The 16,893-nt window shown below is 44.7% G+C and overlaps 1 long non-coding RNA gene across 1 annotated transcript in view; it reads left to right on the top strand.

Annotated features, from left to right (window-relative positions):
* The window catches only part of LOC119471381, a 33,205-nt gene extending 17,647 nt beyond the window's left edge, over positions 1-15,558 (top strand). The window contains exons 2-3 of the long non-coding RNA XR_005200425.1: positions 14,040-14,145; positions 15,529-15,558. This is a non-coding gene — a long non-coding RNA (uncharacterized LOC119471381). The remainder of the gene's footprint in view (positions 1-14,039; positions 14,146-15,528) is intronic.
* Positions 15,559-16,893: the final 1,335 nt, after the last annotated feature.

Genomic DNA, 16,893 nt, shown 5'->3' with positions numbered 1-16,893 from the left:
GAAGTTCTCGTGTTGCGTTTCTCAGCTCCATCAATTCACTTATATTCCTTTCTATTTTGTCCATTCTTGTTAGCATTTCGTCAAATCTTTTTTCAAGGGTCTTAGTTTCTTTGCATTTGGTTAGAACACGTTCTTTAAGTTCACAGAAGTTTCTTACTACCCGCCTTCTGAAGTCTGATTCTGCCATTTCATCACACTCGTTCTCCATCCAACCTTGTTCCCTTGCTGGTGAGGAGCTGTGATCCCTTGCAGGAGGAGAGGTGTTCTGGTTTCGGGTCTTTTCATCCTTTTTGCGCTGGTTTCTTCCCATCTTTAAGGATTTATCCACCTGTCGACTTTGTAGTTGCTGGCTTTCAGACTGGGTCTCAAATCTTTCAGATTGATGTTCTGTTTGTTGATGATGAGGTTATTTCTGTTTCTTGGTTTTCCTTCTGACAGTCTGGCCCCTCTGCTGTAGGTCTGCTGAGGTTCACTCCTGGCCCTGCTTGCCTGGGGATCACCTGCAGCAGCTGCTGAACAGTAAGGGTTGTTACCAGTTTTCTTCTTCTGCTATCTTTGTCCCAGAAGGATACCCGCCTAGTGTCAATCTTATCTCTCCTTTATGAGGTGTCTCTTTGGATATATAAGGATCAGGGAGCTGCTTGAGGAGACGGTCTCTTCTTTATAGGAGCTCCAATGGTGAGCTGTGAGCTCTTACGGAGGCATGTCTATTGGATTTAAGGCTCATCTTAATCCAAGATGATCTCATCTCAAGCTCCTTAATTATTTATATCTGCAAATATCATCTTCCTTTCCTTTTCTTTTCTTTTAGAGATGGAGTCTTGATCTGTCGCCCAGGCCAGAGTGCAGTGGTGCCATCAAGGCTCACTGCAGCCTCAACCTCCCAGGATCAAGCTATCCTCCTGATTCAGCCTCCTGAGTAGCCAGGTCCACAGGCATGCGCCACCATGCCCAGCTAACCTTTTTACTTTTTGTAGGGATGGGTTCTCCTTGTGTTCCCCAGGCTGGCATCTAACTCCTGGCCTCAAGTGATCCTCCTGCCTCATCTCCCAAAGTGCTGGGACTACAGGTGTGAGCCACCATACTTGGCCTCTTTTTTCTAAATAAGCTCACATCCTCAGGTTCTAGGAATTTGAACTCGGATCTTTTGGGAGGCCATTTTTCAGCCTACCATGCAGAAAGATGCCAGTGGCACATGAGGTGATTCATTCAATAAGAGTCTTTCCAATTTTGCAGATCTGCAGGGATCATTATAGAATTTTTAAAAATTTTCCCCCATTCCATATCCTTTTTTGAAACCCATGAGTATCATAACCAATATTTAAGAAACTCTCACCAAATCCTGCCACTTACTAAGTGTCATGTGGTCCTCACAGGTACCCTGTGATAGAGATACTGTTCTTCCTCACGGGACAGAGGAAGAAAATCAAACTATGGGAAGTTAAGGGCCTTGTCCAAGATCTCCCAGCCAGGAATGGGTAAAGGTAGGATTGAACTTTCAATCTTTCAGGATCTGGAGTCTTGAGTTTTTATGCAGGATACTAAAATGCCTTTTCTTGGAAATGTAGGACTTGGTTAAGAAGCTGTGGTTTGGAAGGAAGTGGAGGTCTGGGGTGATGGGACAATTTATACTATGTTTAGCAAAGAATTATTCTGGCACAGAATTTCCAGATAGGCTGAAAGCAGACTTTTGATTGGGAAGGTAATCCACAAGTTGGTTCACCTGATGAAGCTGAGGACCACTCCTCCCTCAGTGCTCATGTGCTCTCTTTCTCTCTGTCTCTGTCTCTGTCTCTCTCTCTCTCTCTTTCTCTCTCTCTCCCTATCTCTCTCAGCTGAAATTGAGACACCAGGAAGTTGGAGGTAAATGAGAAAATGTCCATTTTCATTGTCTCACAGATTTCAGTTCAGTAACATCTGCCAATCATATATTCTTATCGCAGGGATATTTCATTTTTTGCTGTGCAATCCTCTGATTCAAGAGACTGGGTAGATGGAAGGTAAAACCAGAGATGATCACTTGAGGATGGCTGCAAATGGCAGGTGACTTCTCCTGGCATCTGACAACCATATCCACCAATTCAGGTTCCATGGTGAACAAGATTTAATTTCTCTTACAGTCAGAGCTGCTGAGGGCTAAGTGCTTAGAGCTTCTCAGCAGCCCTGTGAAGTCAGATCAATAATGACCTGATCTGGTACTCAGGGAAGCCAAGTCATCTACTCAGAACTGGAGACTGGCAAGCGCTAGGATCCCCCCAGGTAGCCTGAGTTCAGAGTCTGAGATCTTAGTTGCTGCAATACGCTCTCCAAGCCCATGTCTCAAGAATTGCCACTGCTTCAATGAAAGAAAATACAGATAAAGCAAAGAAGAAATTCACTCATTCATTCACTCACTCATTCATTCATTCATTCATCTGTCCCTATAGTGTCTGCACTATGTGCCAAGAAACCCAACAGGAAAATCTCTTCATCCATGTGTGTGCCCCTGAGTCTGTGTGGGACAGGAACCTTGCCCGACTCTGGGATTATGAAGTTATGGTCCCTACCTTCCAGAGATTAAGAGTGGAATATATATCAATTAATCCAGGATAGTGTGGCAAATGCAAGAGAGACCAAGAGAGAGACAGGCCAGCAGGGATTCCTGGAGGAGACACTTGAGTTGAGATTTGAGAGAGGAGGTAGATGTCAGCCAGAGAAGGAAGGGTTGGCCCACATTTTATTTATTTATTGAGATAGAGTCTTGCTCTGTTGTCCAGGCTGGAATGCAGTGGCATGATCTCGGCTCACTGCAACTTCTACCTCCTGGGTTCAAGTGATCCTCCCACCTCAGTCTCTCAAGTGGCTGGGACTGCAGGCACACACCACCACACCCAGATAATTTTTGTGTTTTTAGTAGAGACGTGGTTTCATCATGTTGGCCAGGCTGGTCTCAAACTCCTGACCTCAAGTGATCCGCCCACCTTGGCCTCCCAAAGTGCTGGGATTACAGGCATGAGCCACCGCACCCGGCCTGGTCCACATTTTAGGTGGTGGGTTGATGTTCAGATGTTCAGCAGGCACACACCAATGTGACTGTCCCAGGTTAAACATTTGATTACCTCCATATTGACTGGCAGACAGTGAGGGCCCAGAGCCCACCGAGTGGCCCCCTCCCCACCTCCTGTCTCTTGGATCTCTGTCCACTTCCCCATGATGCCAACACTAAAGTGTTAATTTCCGGCACAGCAGGAAGCTCTGGGACTCTGCCCCATTCCTGCTCTTTAGTCCCCTCCAGTTGGTGCTAGTGCCCTATAGGGTGAGACGTATTTTGATTTTTTTTAATTTCTGGGCTAAGGAGCAGTTGAGTAAGATGGCACATAGGCCTGGGACATGCTGGCGGTCACCATGGCTGGAAAACAGGAAGCCACAGAGGTGCTGGAGATGAGGCTGCAAGACTCAGAATGAGTCCCTGGGGAAGGACCTTGTGTGACATACGTGAGAGAAGAGACTTTACCTTGAGGAGAACCTGGAGACACTGGGGTTTTTGTAAGCATGCTATTTTTTATTGATGTGTAATTGTACATAGTATAACGGACTCTTCTTAAGTCTACAGTTTGATGAGTCTTGACAGGCGTATATCCCCGTGTGGCTGTCACCCCTCCACAGTTATAGATATACAACATTTCTGTTCCTCCAGAAACTTCGCTCTGCCCCTTCCATGGGAGATTTTAAGCAGGGGATGGCATGGCTGAACTTTGTGTTTTTCAAATTTGCATTTGGAAAATTGTTTTGACCGTTTCTTGAGCCCCTCTTGCGTGCTGCACACTGTTCTGGCTGTAGAGAAGAGGGATGAGCACATTCTGGTGGAGGAGCTCCCTTTTGGGGGAAAGGACGAAGGCAGTCAATGGTGTGCAGAACCAGCTTGATGGGCACGTACCCTGTGCCCATCGGGGGACCATGGGCTTGGTTTAATGCTCTGCCGTCACCATATTTAAATTCTTAATAGTTTTTGGATGAGGGGCTCTGTAATGGGACCCATGAACAAAGCAACTAGACCTGATGTTCCAAAGGAAATTAACAGGAGCCGAGAGAAAGAGATGATATAGAGGGTCTGAAAGAGAAGATCCTCTAGGGAGGAGCGAGGAAAGAAGTCAGCCAGGTGACGAGTGAAGGTTGCAAGAAGGAATCGCTTCCCTCAAATTCTCTGTTTAGTGACAAGCATAAGATAGTGGAGACATTTCATATCTGCCGCTGTTCTTATAACTCTACCCACAGCCCCAGTAAATGTATATGGGCTCAATTAATTACAATGACTAGCACATCTGACAAGCCAAATATTAGCTCGCGAGAACTGAGTACACTTATAAGTATTAAGTACAGACACAAATAATTAACAATAAGCTCGCTGGCGTTATTATCTTCTAATTAACTATAGAAAAAAATTCAAACCTTAGTCCAGAGCAAAATGAAAACAAAAGGAAAGCAAGACCTCTGTCAGCTTTAGAAACGGAGGCGGTATAAGGAACAGAGAGAGGGCTCGGTGGATTTTCATCTGCGCTGATGATGAATTTCATCAGCTTCCTTTGCTGACGTCAAAGCCAAAATAAGTGCCTTGGTGCCTGTTTCTCCTGCTGGGGCCAGATGTCCAATGGGAAGAGTTTGGCAGAAGATAAACTGGAGGTCTGATTACTAGAGGCAGGAGGAGCAAGGTTGGCATTGCCCTGGAGAAATCCATCTCTATCATCCTCAGACAGACCGTTTGTCGCTGGAATTTGGAACAAAGAGAAGTTTCATTGAAAGGAATCCAGTCGTCTCTTGGCAATTGGGTCTTCTTCCTGAAAGGAATCCTGAAGTTGGGCAGTTCAACTAAAAACCCAAAACTAAACACCTGAGCTGCCATGATATTATTGCCAGTAAATATTTCTAAAGCCAGGGGATCTAAAAACAGTTTTCCTGACTGATGTTCTTCCATATACTATTAGGCTGATACAAAAGCGATTGTAGTTTTGCCATTACTTCTAATGTGAGAAGGAAGTGTCTGCAATTATCTGAAAACCTTGGTTCTAAAGTCTCTAGTTCGGTTCAAATGATGTGGCTTTGCTGCTTTGGGCTCCCTAGTTCTCTGGATACCGCGGAAGCCCTTGTCTGCATTGTGTTAACGCCTTGTTACCTTTGGTGGCCTTTGTAACTCACTGCAAATCACATGGGAACCTTAATAGCTTCTCCCTTGCTCAGCTTCTTTTTAGCTCCTGATCAGCTCCTGCAGGGGAACACACTATCCCCACCTTGATCATAATTGTGGCTGCCATTATTCTGTGCTAACTACAGGCAGGCTCTGTGCTCAGAGCTCTGCCCGCGTTATCTTACTTAATCTTCCCGATAGGAAACTGTGTTGGCTGTACCTGCAGAGTGTATTCAGAGCCCAACCACTTCTCACCACTCCGTGCCACCTTGCTGGTCCAAGCTCCGGTCTTCTCTCACCTGGATTACTGCAGGAGGCTCCTCACTGGCCTCCCTGCTGCTGCCCTTGTCTGTCTGTGGTCTATTTTTCAACACAGCAGACTGAATGATGCATTTGAAATACAAGTCAGCTCAGGTCATAAACCTCCAAGGGCTCCCCATCTGGCTCAAAGTTGAATCCAAAACTCCTCCTCTCGCCCTGGCGCGCACTGGTCCAGGCACTCCGGTCTCTCTGCGTTTTCATGAATGGGGCCAAATAATCCTGCCTGAGGGCCTGTGTACTCCCTGTTCCTTCGTCGCAAGATACCCACGTGATTCATCCCCTCTCTTCTTCCAGGCTTTGTTCAAATGCCATCTTCTTAGCGGAGCCTATCGTGACCATGCTATTCAAAAATTTCAGTCTTTAGGCCAAGCACGGTGGTTCACACCCATCACCCAGCACTCTGGGAGGCCAAGGCAAGGGGATCACTTGAACCCCCCGGAGTTCAAGACCAGCTTGGGCAACATGGCGAAACCCCATCTCTACCATAAATAAATAAATAGCTGGGCATGGTGGCACGTGCCAAGACCCCATCTCTATAATAAATAAATAAATAAATATCTGGGCATGGTGGCACACACCTGTAGTCCCAGCTACTCGGGAGGCTACAGTTAGGGGATCCCTTGAGCCCAGCAATTCATGCAGTAAGCCATGACTGTGCTACTGAACTCCAGCCTGTGTGACAGAGCAAGACCCTCTCTCTAAAAAATAAATAAGAAAATCCAGCCTTTCCCTCAGCCCTCCTGTTCTACCTTTTCTCATAAAACATATCACCATCTATTTTATAATTACTTATTATGTTTACTGTTGTTTGTTTTACTAACCACTAAGAACAGCATGGCCATAGGTGTACAATAAATATTTACTGAATGAATGAGTGAATGAATAAATGAATGAATGAATGAATAAAAGAATGACCCATGAAGTATGTCCTATAATCAGTTCCACATTACAGAGGAAGAAACTGAGGGGTCATAAGCGTTTCCCTAACCCTTTACCTTTCCCAAGATAAGTTAGTTACTGCCAGAGTTGGGACTTCAGCCCAGGTCCTATATGCAAGGTTATTTACCTTCTATGTTTGCAGCAATTGTAAGTTAAGCCCATTCTTTATCATAGGCTACTGTTCAGTAAAAGCCCATTTCAAGACCCTGCTTACCTTGCAAGACCTGGTCTGACATTTGACCAATTCAGCGTTAATACCCATTCTGTTAGGAATCTTAGGAATCATCAGAATTGTTGATTTTCCACAAGTGCAATACAAGATTTTTACATGAGAAATTCTGAATTAATCATTTAATTAATGTATTTTGTTTATTGATTTATTTTGTTTGAGACACGGTCTCACTTTGTCATTCAGGCTGGAGTGCAGTGGTGCACTCATGGCTTACCGCAGCCTCAACTTCCCAGGCTCAGGATCCTCCTACCTTAGCCTCCTGAGGAGCTGGGACTACAGGTATGCACAATCATGCCCGGCTAATTTTTGTACTTTTTGTAGAGAGGGGATCTTGCCACATTGCCCAGGCTGGTCTCGAACTCCTGGACTCAAGTGATCTGCCCACCTTAGTCTCCCAAAGTGCTGGGATTATAGGCATGAGACAGCACACCCAGCCCTGATTAATGCATTTTGAATAACAGTTTCCCCAAATTCACATGTAATAGAAATATTTGTTGCTCTGGGACAAATAGGTGACAGAGGGAAAAAAGGGATATTTGGAATAGTCTAAAATTAGAAGTGGAATGTCAGCAGATATTTTTTAAGTGTAGATAAGACAATTACATAGTAATTATCTTCATCTATGTACTGAACTGCCTAGACTCAGGGGACATAATTGAGAAACTCAGGGGAAGTTTTTCCCACTCATTGCATGTCCTCTATGGTCAGGAGACTAGCCTTCTGCAACTTTAAAGGAAAATCTTGACAAATTACACATAAAATTACCATAGGACCTCACAATTCCACTCCTACATATACACCCCAAATAACTGAAAACAGGCTTTCAAACAAAAACTCTTACAAGAATGTTCATAGTAGAATTACTTATGGTAACTAAAAGATACAAACATCCAAAATGTCCAACACCCAATGAATGGATCAACAAATTGTGGTCTATCCATACAATGGATTATTATTCAGCCATAAAAAGGGGCATGGTGCGATGGCTCACGCCTGTAATCCCAGCACTTTAGGAGCCCAAGGTGGGAGATCACCTGAGATCAGGAGTTCAGGACCAGTCTGGCTAACATAGTGAAAACCCATTTCTACAAAAAATACAAAAAATTAGCCAGGCATGGTGGCAGGCACCTGTAATCCCCCGCTACTTGGGAGTCTGAAGCAGGAGAATTGCTTGAACCTGGGAGGCAGAGGTTGAAGTGAGCTGAGAACATACCACTGCACTCTAGCTTGGGCGACAGTGAGACTCTGTCTCAAAAAAAAAAAAAAAAAAAAAAAAAAAAAAAAAAAAAAAAAAAAAAAAAAAAAAGAGGCATGAACCGCAGATGCGTGCTACAACATGGATGAGGCTTGAAAACATGGTGTGGAGTGAAAGAAGCCAGACACAAAAGGCCACATGTTATATGATTTCATTTATATGAAATGTCCATGACGGGCCAAACCAATGAGACAGAAAGCAGATTAGTGATTTTCAGTGGCTGCGGTAGGGAAAGATTGGGGAGTGACTGTTTAATAGACATAAGGTTTCTGTTTGGGGTGATGAGAATGTTCTGGAACGAGATAGTGCTGATGGTTGCGCAATATTACCAATGTACTGAATACCAATAAATCATATAATTTAAAGTGGTACATTTTATGTTATGTGCATTTTCCCAGTTTTTTTTTTTTTATTTTGAGATGATCTCTCCTGTTGCCTTGGCTAAGAGCGCAGTGGCACAATCTCAGTTCACTGCAACCTCCACCTCCCATGTTCAAGCGATTCTTCTGCCTCAGCCTCCTAAGTAGCTGGGATTACAGGCACATGCCACCACGCCCGGCTAATTTTTTGTATTTTTAGTAGAGACAGGGTTTCACCATATTGGCCAGGCTGGTCTCGAACTCCTGACCTCATGATCCTCCCACCTCAGCCTCCCAAAGTGCTGGGATTACAGGCGTGAGCCACCATGCCTAGCCCCCAATTTTTTACAAAAGTAAATTTTTAAATTCTGGCCTTGGCCCCAGGATGTTTTAACTTGGCTCTGATGTAGTAGGCAGGTAGCTAAGGAGTAGGTCCCTTCGTGGCAATTATTAACTAGGAAGAGCTATGATGTATCAGACTAGGCTGTGTAACAAGCTTGCATGTGTGGCTGGCTTATATTGCCAGTCCTGCGGAGTCAAGGCCTGATCTTCCCTTTCTTCAGAAATGGTGACATATCTAGTACAATGCTATTCTGACAAGCTGAAAAGCCCATTTCTTTCTTTCTTTCTTTCTTTCTTTTTTTTTAATTACCAAAGCCATATGCCCTGTTGTAAAACATCTAAACAACATAGAAGGTTGCGGTGAGCCGAGATCGCGCCATTGCACTCCAGCCTGGGTAAACAAGAGCGAAACTCCATCTCAAAAAAAAAAAAGGGCATCTCTCATCTTACCATTTTTATCCTTGGGTTTAACTGCCACCATCGACAACCTGGTGTGTATCCTTTCAGACCTTTCTCTACTCATGTACGAAGATCTACACATAAATGTGCATATCATTGTTGAAGTTTTGGGGCTTTTTTACAAAAATGAACTCATACTATATATATGAGTTGCAACTATATATACTATACATACTATATATATAGTGCACATATATATACACACATAGATGTCTGCAACTTGCTTTTTTTGAACTCAATATCATATCAGAAAAACCTTTCCACAGGAATACGTATAGATTACCTGTTTCTTCTTAATGGCTACGGAGCACGGATATATGACAATTTATTTAACCAGTCCACTCTCGTCAGATAATTATCTTGCTTCCAATTTTTCACCATTGCAAACCAGGCTGTGAGGAACACCCTGTTCGTATATTCTTGCATACTGGTGGGAGTTTTCCTGTGGGAGTGATTCCTAGAAGTGAAATGGCTGGGCTGAAGTAAAATTCTTTCTTTTCTTTGACTTTTTAACAGCACATCAGTTCGGGACACAAACGTATATTGTCTCTGGCCTCAGAACAAAAAAGCTAGAACTTTGAGCTTGAGATCGGGCTTTGCTTAACTCGGCATTCACCCTGCATCCTGCAACCATAGCTATTTTCATTCATTTTATAAGCTCACTGTCTCCAGAATGACTCCAGCAGAGGGAAAAGAAATCAGGTCTTTCTGTGCCATTCTTCAAACATTTAGAGGAAATTGATTTTCCACATGGGCTGTAGCCAAGTGAGGGATGCGCCGGCACAAGAGTCCCCGTGACAGGCTATTACTACTAACACTTGCAACAATTAGGCTCAACCCAACTTGAGATATTTTATTAGCAAGTGTAATTCCTCATCAGGTGAATATTGCGAATTGCCAAAATCAGCAGCAATTCTAAAATAGGATTTCCTTCATAATCCCTTTTAAAGGGAACTTGAGGAGCCTTGAAGGGCTTGGAAAAAGAAAGCTTTTATTCTCCAAGCAAGGACAAAAGGCTGCTGGTCCAAGAAGCTGATAGCTTGCCTTACCTTTCTGCTCTTACCTTTCTTACGTGCTTTCTCACAGCATCCAAGGGGATGCTTTCATCTGCAAATAGCAGAATTGCAGTCTCAAACTGGCTTCGATAATAGAGTAATGTCATATGCCCCTTTAACCTAGAAGTCTAAAGGTGAGGTGGGTTTAGGGTTGGTTGACTCAATGTCTTAACAATGACACTGGAGATTGGGTTTTTTCCCAAAGTGATTAAGAGCACTGGTCTCAGAGCCTGTTTGACATTGAATAGCTACCCTCTTGGTAGCGATGTGACTTTGAACAAATTACACAACCTCTCCAAGCCTCAGCTTTCTCTTTTGTGAACAACAGGATAATAATAACACAATAACTTATAGGGTTCTTGTGAGTATGTTCAAGGCTCGCTGCAGCCTTGAACTCCTGGGCTCACATGATCCTCCTGCCTCAGCCTCCAGAGTAGCTGGGACAACAGGCATGTACCACTACGTTCAGCTGATTTTTAATTTTTATGTAGAGACCAGGTCTCGCTATGTTGCCCAGGCTGGTCTCAAACTCTTGGGCTCAAGCAATCCTCTCGCCTTGGACTCCCAAAGTTGCTGGGATTACAGGCAAGAGCCACCACCATGCCTAGCCTGATTTTCATTTAACCATTTAAAAAAATGCACAAATACTGGATGGGCCATGAAAACAGGCAGGGCCATCCCCCTGAACTAAAGGAAATCAGCTTGGGCAAAAGAGTGAGACTTCATCTCAGATAGATAGACAGACAGATAGACAGACGATAGGTAGATAGATAGATACCTATAGATATATCTTCCAGGGATAATTTATTAGGAGCCAGATATTTTCCTCTCTGACTTACATCCCCCACCAACCCAGTGACCAGAATGGGTCACATGACCTCTGCCAGAAGCAATGACTAAAAAGAGGAGAGATTATTTTTGACCAGCGAGGCCCACTCCTGGAGCTGAGGGTGGAGTCAGTTTGCCCTGAGTCCCCATTCTGAATCGAGACTGGGTGAATGCCTGACCCAAATAAGGGTTTTGTTTGTTTGGCTGGTTGGCTTTTAATTTTTAGGATCTTGCTCTACCCAGGCTGGAGTGCAGTGGTGTGATCATGGCTTACTGCAGCCTCAACTTCCTGGGCGCCATTGATCCTCCCACTTTGGCCTCCCGAAGTGTCTGGCTCCAAACAGTGTTTCTGTTAGGACAGGGGGTGGTAAGGCATGGATGCTGGAGGGGAAGCCAGCAAGCCGGCTACACCCACTTTCTCAAATCCCCAAGGATTTATTGCAAGCAGAGGACCCACTAATCCAGTTTATATATATCATCTCATAACAAGAACAAGCCTTTTGAGGATTTGGGCCAGAGAACATTGGCTCTGCTGACCTTTAAGTCTTCTTAAATAACCACGGTGGTCATAACTCATTGGATTGCAGGAATTCCAAACAATTTTACAGCACTTTTGAGTTTACTACACTCTCTCCCCATCTGATCCTTCATTTGACTTTCACTGTTCTCCAAGGCAAGGACTATCATCTTCTTTCTGCAGAGAAGATGAGACATGATTTGTCTAAGGGCACATAGTTAAGTCTTTTAACCTTGATTTCTGACCTCCAGATTTTGGGCCTTTTTCCACCCTACTTCCTGGTTGCAATGGAGGAGACAGTGGCAGCAGTTGCATCCTGGGAAGAGTTAGTGGCCGAGAAGGTAGGTGACAAGGCAACCAAGGGGATTTTACAGAGAGTCAGCGTAGCCTTAAAAGCTGTGCTTGGGCCAGATGCAGTGGCTCACACTTGTAATTCCAGCACTTTGGAAGGTGAGGTGACTATATTACTTGAGGTCAGGAGTTCGAGACCAGCTTGGAAAATATGGTGAAACCTCATCTCTACTGAAAATACAAAAATTGGCCAGGCCTGATGGTGCACGCCTGTAATCTCAGCTAATCGGGAGGCTGAGGCACAAGAATCACTTGAATCCATGGGGCAAAGGTTGCAGTGAGCAGAGATCGCACCACTGCACTCCAGCCTGGGCAACAGAGCAAGACTCTGTCTCCAAAAAATGAAAACGATGTGGCCAAGTGCAGTGGCTCACACCTGTAATCCCAGCACTTTAGAAGGCCAAGGCAAGAGGAGCCCTTGAAGCCAGGAGTTCGAGGCCAGCCTAGGCAACCTAGTGAGACTCCCCACTTCTAAAAAAAAATAGGAAGGAAGCCAGGTGCGGTGGCTCACGCCTGAAATTCCCACACTTTGGCAGGCCGAGGCGGGCAGGTCAACCTGAGGTCAAGAGTTTGAGGCCAGCCTGGCCAACATGGCAAAACCTTGTCTCTACTAAAAATACAAAAATTAGGCTGGGCACCGTGGCTCACACCTATAATCCCAACACTTTGGGAAGCCAAGGCAGGCAGATCACCTGAGGTCAGGAGTTTGAGACCAGCCTGGACAACATGGCAAAATCTGTCTCTACTAAAAAATTAACCAGGCATGATGATGCCTGGCTGTAATCCCAGCTACCTGGGAGGCTGAGGCAGGGGAATCGCTTGAACCCAGGAGGTGGAGGTTGCAGTGAGCCAAGATCACACCATTACACTCCAGCCTGGGTGACAGAGTGAGACTCTGTCTCAAAAAGACAAAAACAAAAATTAGCTGGGCATGGTGGCGCACGCATGTAATCCCAGCTACTCAGGAGGCTAAGGTAAGAGAATCGCTCGCACCCAGGAGGCAGAGGCCGCAGTAGCCGAGAGGGCACCACTGCACTCCAGCCTGGGAGACTGAGCGAGACTCTATCTTAAAAAAAAGAGAAACCACAATGCTAACGGAATTGCTTCTGTGTAGTGAGATCATAAGTAGTTTTCCCCAGCTTCTTTATCTTTTTTCTCTACTTTCCATTCTTTCTATAATACTCATTTTATAATCAAAGAAAAATATATGGTCAAAACCAGAAGGGAATTGGGTAATTTTGCAAGCTAAGGTTTCTTATTATATAGACAGATTCTGGCAATAAAGGACTAAGTGAGGCATAGCAGGGCTGTTTGCAGAGCGAGGGAAGGAAAACCACATCCTGAAGGGTCTTCCTTCTCTCAAGGTGGCTGTGCAGCCTCATCACAGCTGACAAGGAGCAAACAGTTGGAGTCCTACAGGTATATAGTGGGAAACTCACAAGCTACATGGTTTTGAGCAAATTAACCACTCTGATCTTCAATTTCTTCATCTGTTACATGAGGATAATAATGCTCCATAATACCTCATACTGAATTTTAAATTTTACTTAATTTGATTGATTTCAATGCCTCATAACATAGAATTTGAATTCTTTCAATGGTATGACAAATTGACTAGGGGCTGAAGATGCAATAGTGACTTAAGAGACAAGGTCCCTGATCTTTGACATATTTCATTCTAATACAGGGTTAGAGTGGGGAGTTGAGTTGCTAATTGGAGGAACAGCAAGTGCAAAGGCCCTGGGGCAGACAAAAGCTTAGGGCTTTACACCAGAGATGGGTCTTACGTGCCTGGAGCTTGGTGAGTAGGTGGAGAATGGGAGCATCTGTAGGCAGGGGTCAGGCCTTGCAGGCCTGGGCAAGGAACTTGGATTTTATTCTAAGTACAATGTGAAGCCACTTAAGGGGTTTCAGCAGCGGACTAGCATGATCTGATTTAGGGTTTATGTCTCAAAAAGGCCACTCTAGCTGCTGTGCAGAGAATAGATCGTAGGAGTATGTGAGACGATCAATACACAAAAGCACTTAACGTTGGGTCTGGCACAAAGTAAGTGTCTTAATAAGTGGTAACTGTTTTTCATTATTATCCTTATTATCCTTATAATTAGTACTACTCTTTTGACTGCCTAGAGCTGCTTTGGGGCTCTTGGATATTTAGCTTCACATGGTATTGACAAAGCATTCAGACGAACCAGTGAATTTTTCAGATTTCCTTTTCAGGTGTTTTTACGTCCTCAGAGAGGTTAAAAGCCAAAAAAAGCAATACCTGCCGCCAAAAAGAACAGTAGACAAATTCCTGAATCCAATACGGTTTCATCCTTCAGGGGTAAGCACTGGTTATCTTAAAGCTCAAAGAGGTCTCTGGCTCTTGATTATGAATTTCAAACTCTGCCTAAGTCCTGGCTGAGCACGGACCCTGTTGTGAAATCCAACATATTTGGACATATTTAAAAATACCTCCCTTCCTCTCCTACCAACGCCTCCTTCCTGTAGACTCAGATCAGAGATGACTGTCTCTGGGAAGCCTCCTGTGATCCCAGGCCACACTCCACACCACAGCTGTGATCTTCTGTGTCCTTGGAGCTCAGACAGGGCCACATAGCGTGTAACACTCACCGCCTTCGTGAAGGTGAATTTCCTCCACTAGACTCTCAGTTCCTAGAGCTAGGCTGTTCGATTTGCTGGCGTTAGCCATGCGTGGCTATTTAACTGTATGTTGAAATTAGTGCAAATGACATGAAATTTCAAATTCGGTTTCTCTATCACACTAGCCGCATTTTAAGTCCTCAGCAGCTACCAACAGTGGGTACCATATTGGACACTGCAGATATGGAATATTTCTATAATTGCAGAAAGTTGCAGTGGACAGTGGTGCCCTAGGGGGCAGGAATCATGTTTTATTTATTAGTTTTGGACTAGCAAGATGCTTACCACATAGACCTGGCCAGTAGGCATACCTGGGTTTAAATCCCAGCTCCTAATCTTACTAGCTGTGTGACATGTACCTACCTTACCATGTGATCATGAAATTTATATAAATTAAGACATCTTGGCTGCGGGAAGAAGGAGGAAAAAAAAAAAGACATATGGAGGATTTAAAACAGAGACAAACAGGGGCCAGGTGTGGCGGCTCATCCCAGCATTTTCAGAGGATTGTTTGAGCTCAGGAGTTTGAGACCAGCCTGGGCAATATAGTGAGACCTCACCTCTACAAAAAAAACAGAGAAGATTAGCCAAGCATGGTGGCGTGTGCCTGTAGTCCAGAGGCTGAGGTGGGAGGATTGCTTGAGCCTGGGAGGTTGAGGCTGCAATGAGCTATGATTGCATCACTATACTCCAGCCTGGGTGACAGAGTGAGACTGTCCCAAAAAATAAAAATAAAACAGAGCCTAACACCTAGCAAGCAAGTGTTAGCTACTGTTATTATCATCTTCATTCAAGTCACCAGCACATAGTAGGGCCTGATAAATGTTTTTTGATTGCCTGAACAAATGAATGAAAAAACGGCTGAATAAATGGCCTTTATTTTTGGCTTTAATGAAAGCAGATGATCTCTTTTGAAACCAGGTATGATTGCTATTAATAGTAGCTTCTACTTATTCAGCACTTACTGTATACCAGGTCCTGTGCTGACTGCTTTCTACACATTTCTCCCAACAACCCGATGAAGGAGGAAGGCGGTTCTGTTGTTAACCACCCCTTTTCACAGATGAGGAAACTGATGCTCAGAGAAATGAAGCAATTGCCCTCCCCGGGGAGAAGCCCAGAATTTGCAGCTATGCCTCTGACTTGGCGGAGTTACTATTGCATCTAGATTACTGGCGGCCAGGATTGCTTCTACAAGTGATCTTGCCTTCCTGGCTCTCTCTGGTTCTTCAGTCTCCAAGGAGTGGGAGGACTGGGAGTGAATAGAGGCAGCGTCTGCGATGCACTCCTTCCTCCCTGACCTTTGGGAAGGGTCTGTGGCTCCCCCATTGTGAGCACACACCTGCAAGGAGGAAGGCAGGCTGCTCAGTTTTCTTTCCTGTTCACAGAAAGACTTTTAACCCTGGTTTCTCGGATTCTTTTCTTCCCCTATCCATCCCCAGGGCGCCAGCCCCTCTCCCCGTGCCCACCCCTCTCCACCTCCCCACGCGTACCACGGAGCAATGGCGGAGCTGCAGACAAGGGCGCCTTTCTTCAAAGTGGTTCGCCTTCATCTCATAAATTCTCAGCCCCGGCTTGATTGGCTGCACGCAAGGGAGCTAGGCCCCCACTCTGCTCCTCAGATACAAAGTGAGTTGTGTGCAGTCTGCCCACGTGAGGTCAATCACAGGGGCCCGCGCCTCTCAGAAATCCCGAAGGACAAAACACCAAAGAGGCTGGTCACAGGATCAAAATTATCTATGGCAAGACAAAGGAAAGCAGATAGCTGGGAAAATCAAGACAATGAAGAGGCAATGTGAACGAGATCTCTCGCTCATTCCTAACCTGAGGACTTGAAAGATGCTTAACCCTTTCCCCCACCTAACCTTTAGCTTCCAGCCCCATTGAACCTACCCACAGATGAAGACTGAGCCCAGATCTTGAGAGAATGGTCCCAAATGCACCCATTCCTGGTGTTTCCTTTTGCCACTTTCAAGAACTTGCATTTCCCATAGAGCATGATTCCAATGTTTCCAATTTTTAGGCACTAAAATTAGTCCAACTGTGTCTTCTAATTCTGTAGACACAACCCAGCTTGTGCAAATGTCCCTCTCTTCCATTTCTGGGTGGATTTTTGCATATTACAGGCTGCCAATTTTGTCGAGTGTTCTTGGGGGAAGAAAGAAGTTTAAAATCATCTAGCTGCTTACCGTGAATCAAATACTGCGGTGCCCAAAGTTCTGGTTTAGAGAGAATGCTGCGCATAGCACCATCACGAAAAAGAAAAACACAGACAAATGTCCTACATACATCACCACCGCACATGCGGTGAGAATATGAACTGTAATTTATTGAACACTTACTATGGACCTAAGCCTTTCCCAGGCTTTTCTTTATTTGGCAGAATTCTATTTGATCCTCACAGCAATCCCCCCTCTGAGGTGGATAA

Source organism: Cebus imitator, unplaced genomic scaffold (assembly GCF_001604975.1).
Source record: "Cebus imitator isolate Cc_AM_T3 unplaced genomic scaffold, Cebus_imitator-1.0 Scaffold59, whole genome shotgun sequence".
Classification (NCBI taxonomy): Eukaryota; Metazoa; Chordata; class Mammalia; order Primates; family Cebidae; genus Cebus; species Cebus imitator.
This window is presented reverse-complemented; position numbering and strand designations above follow the sequence as displayed.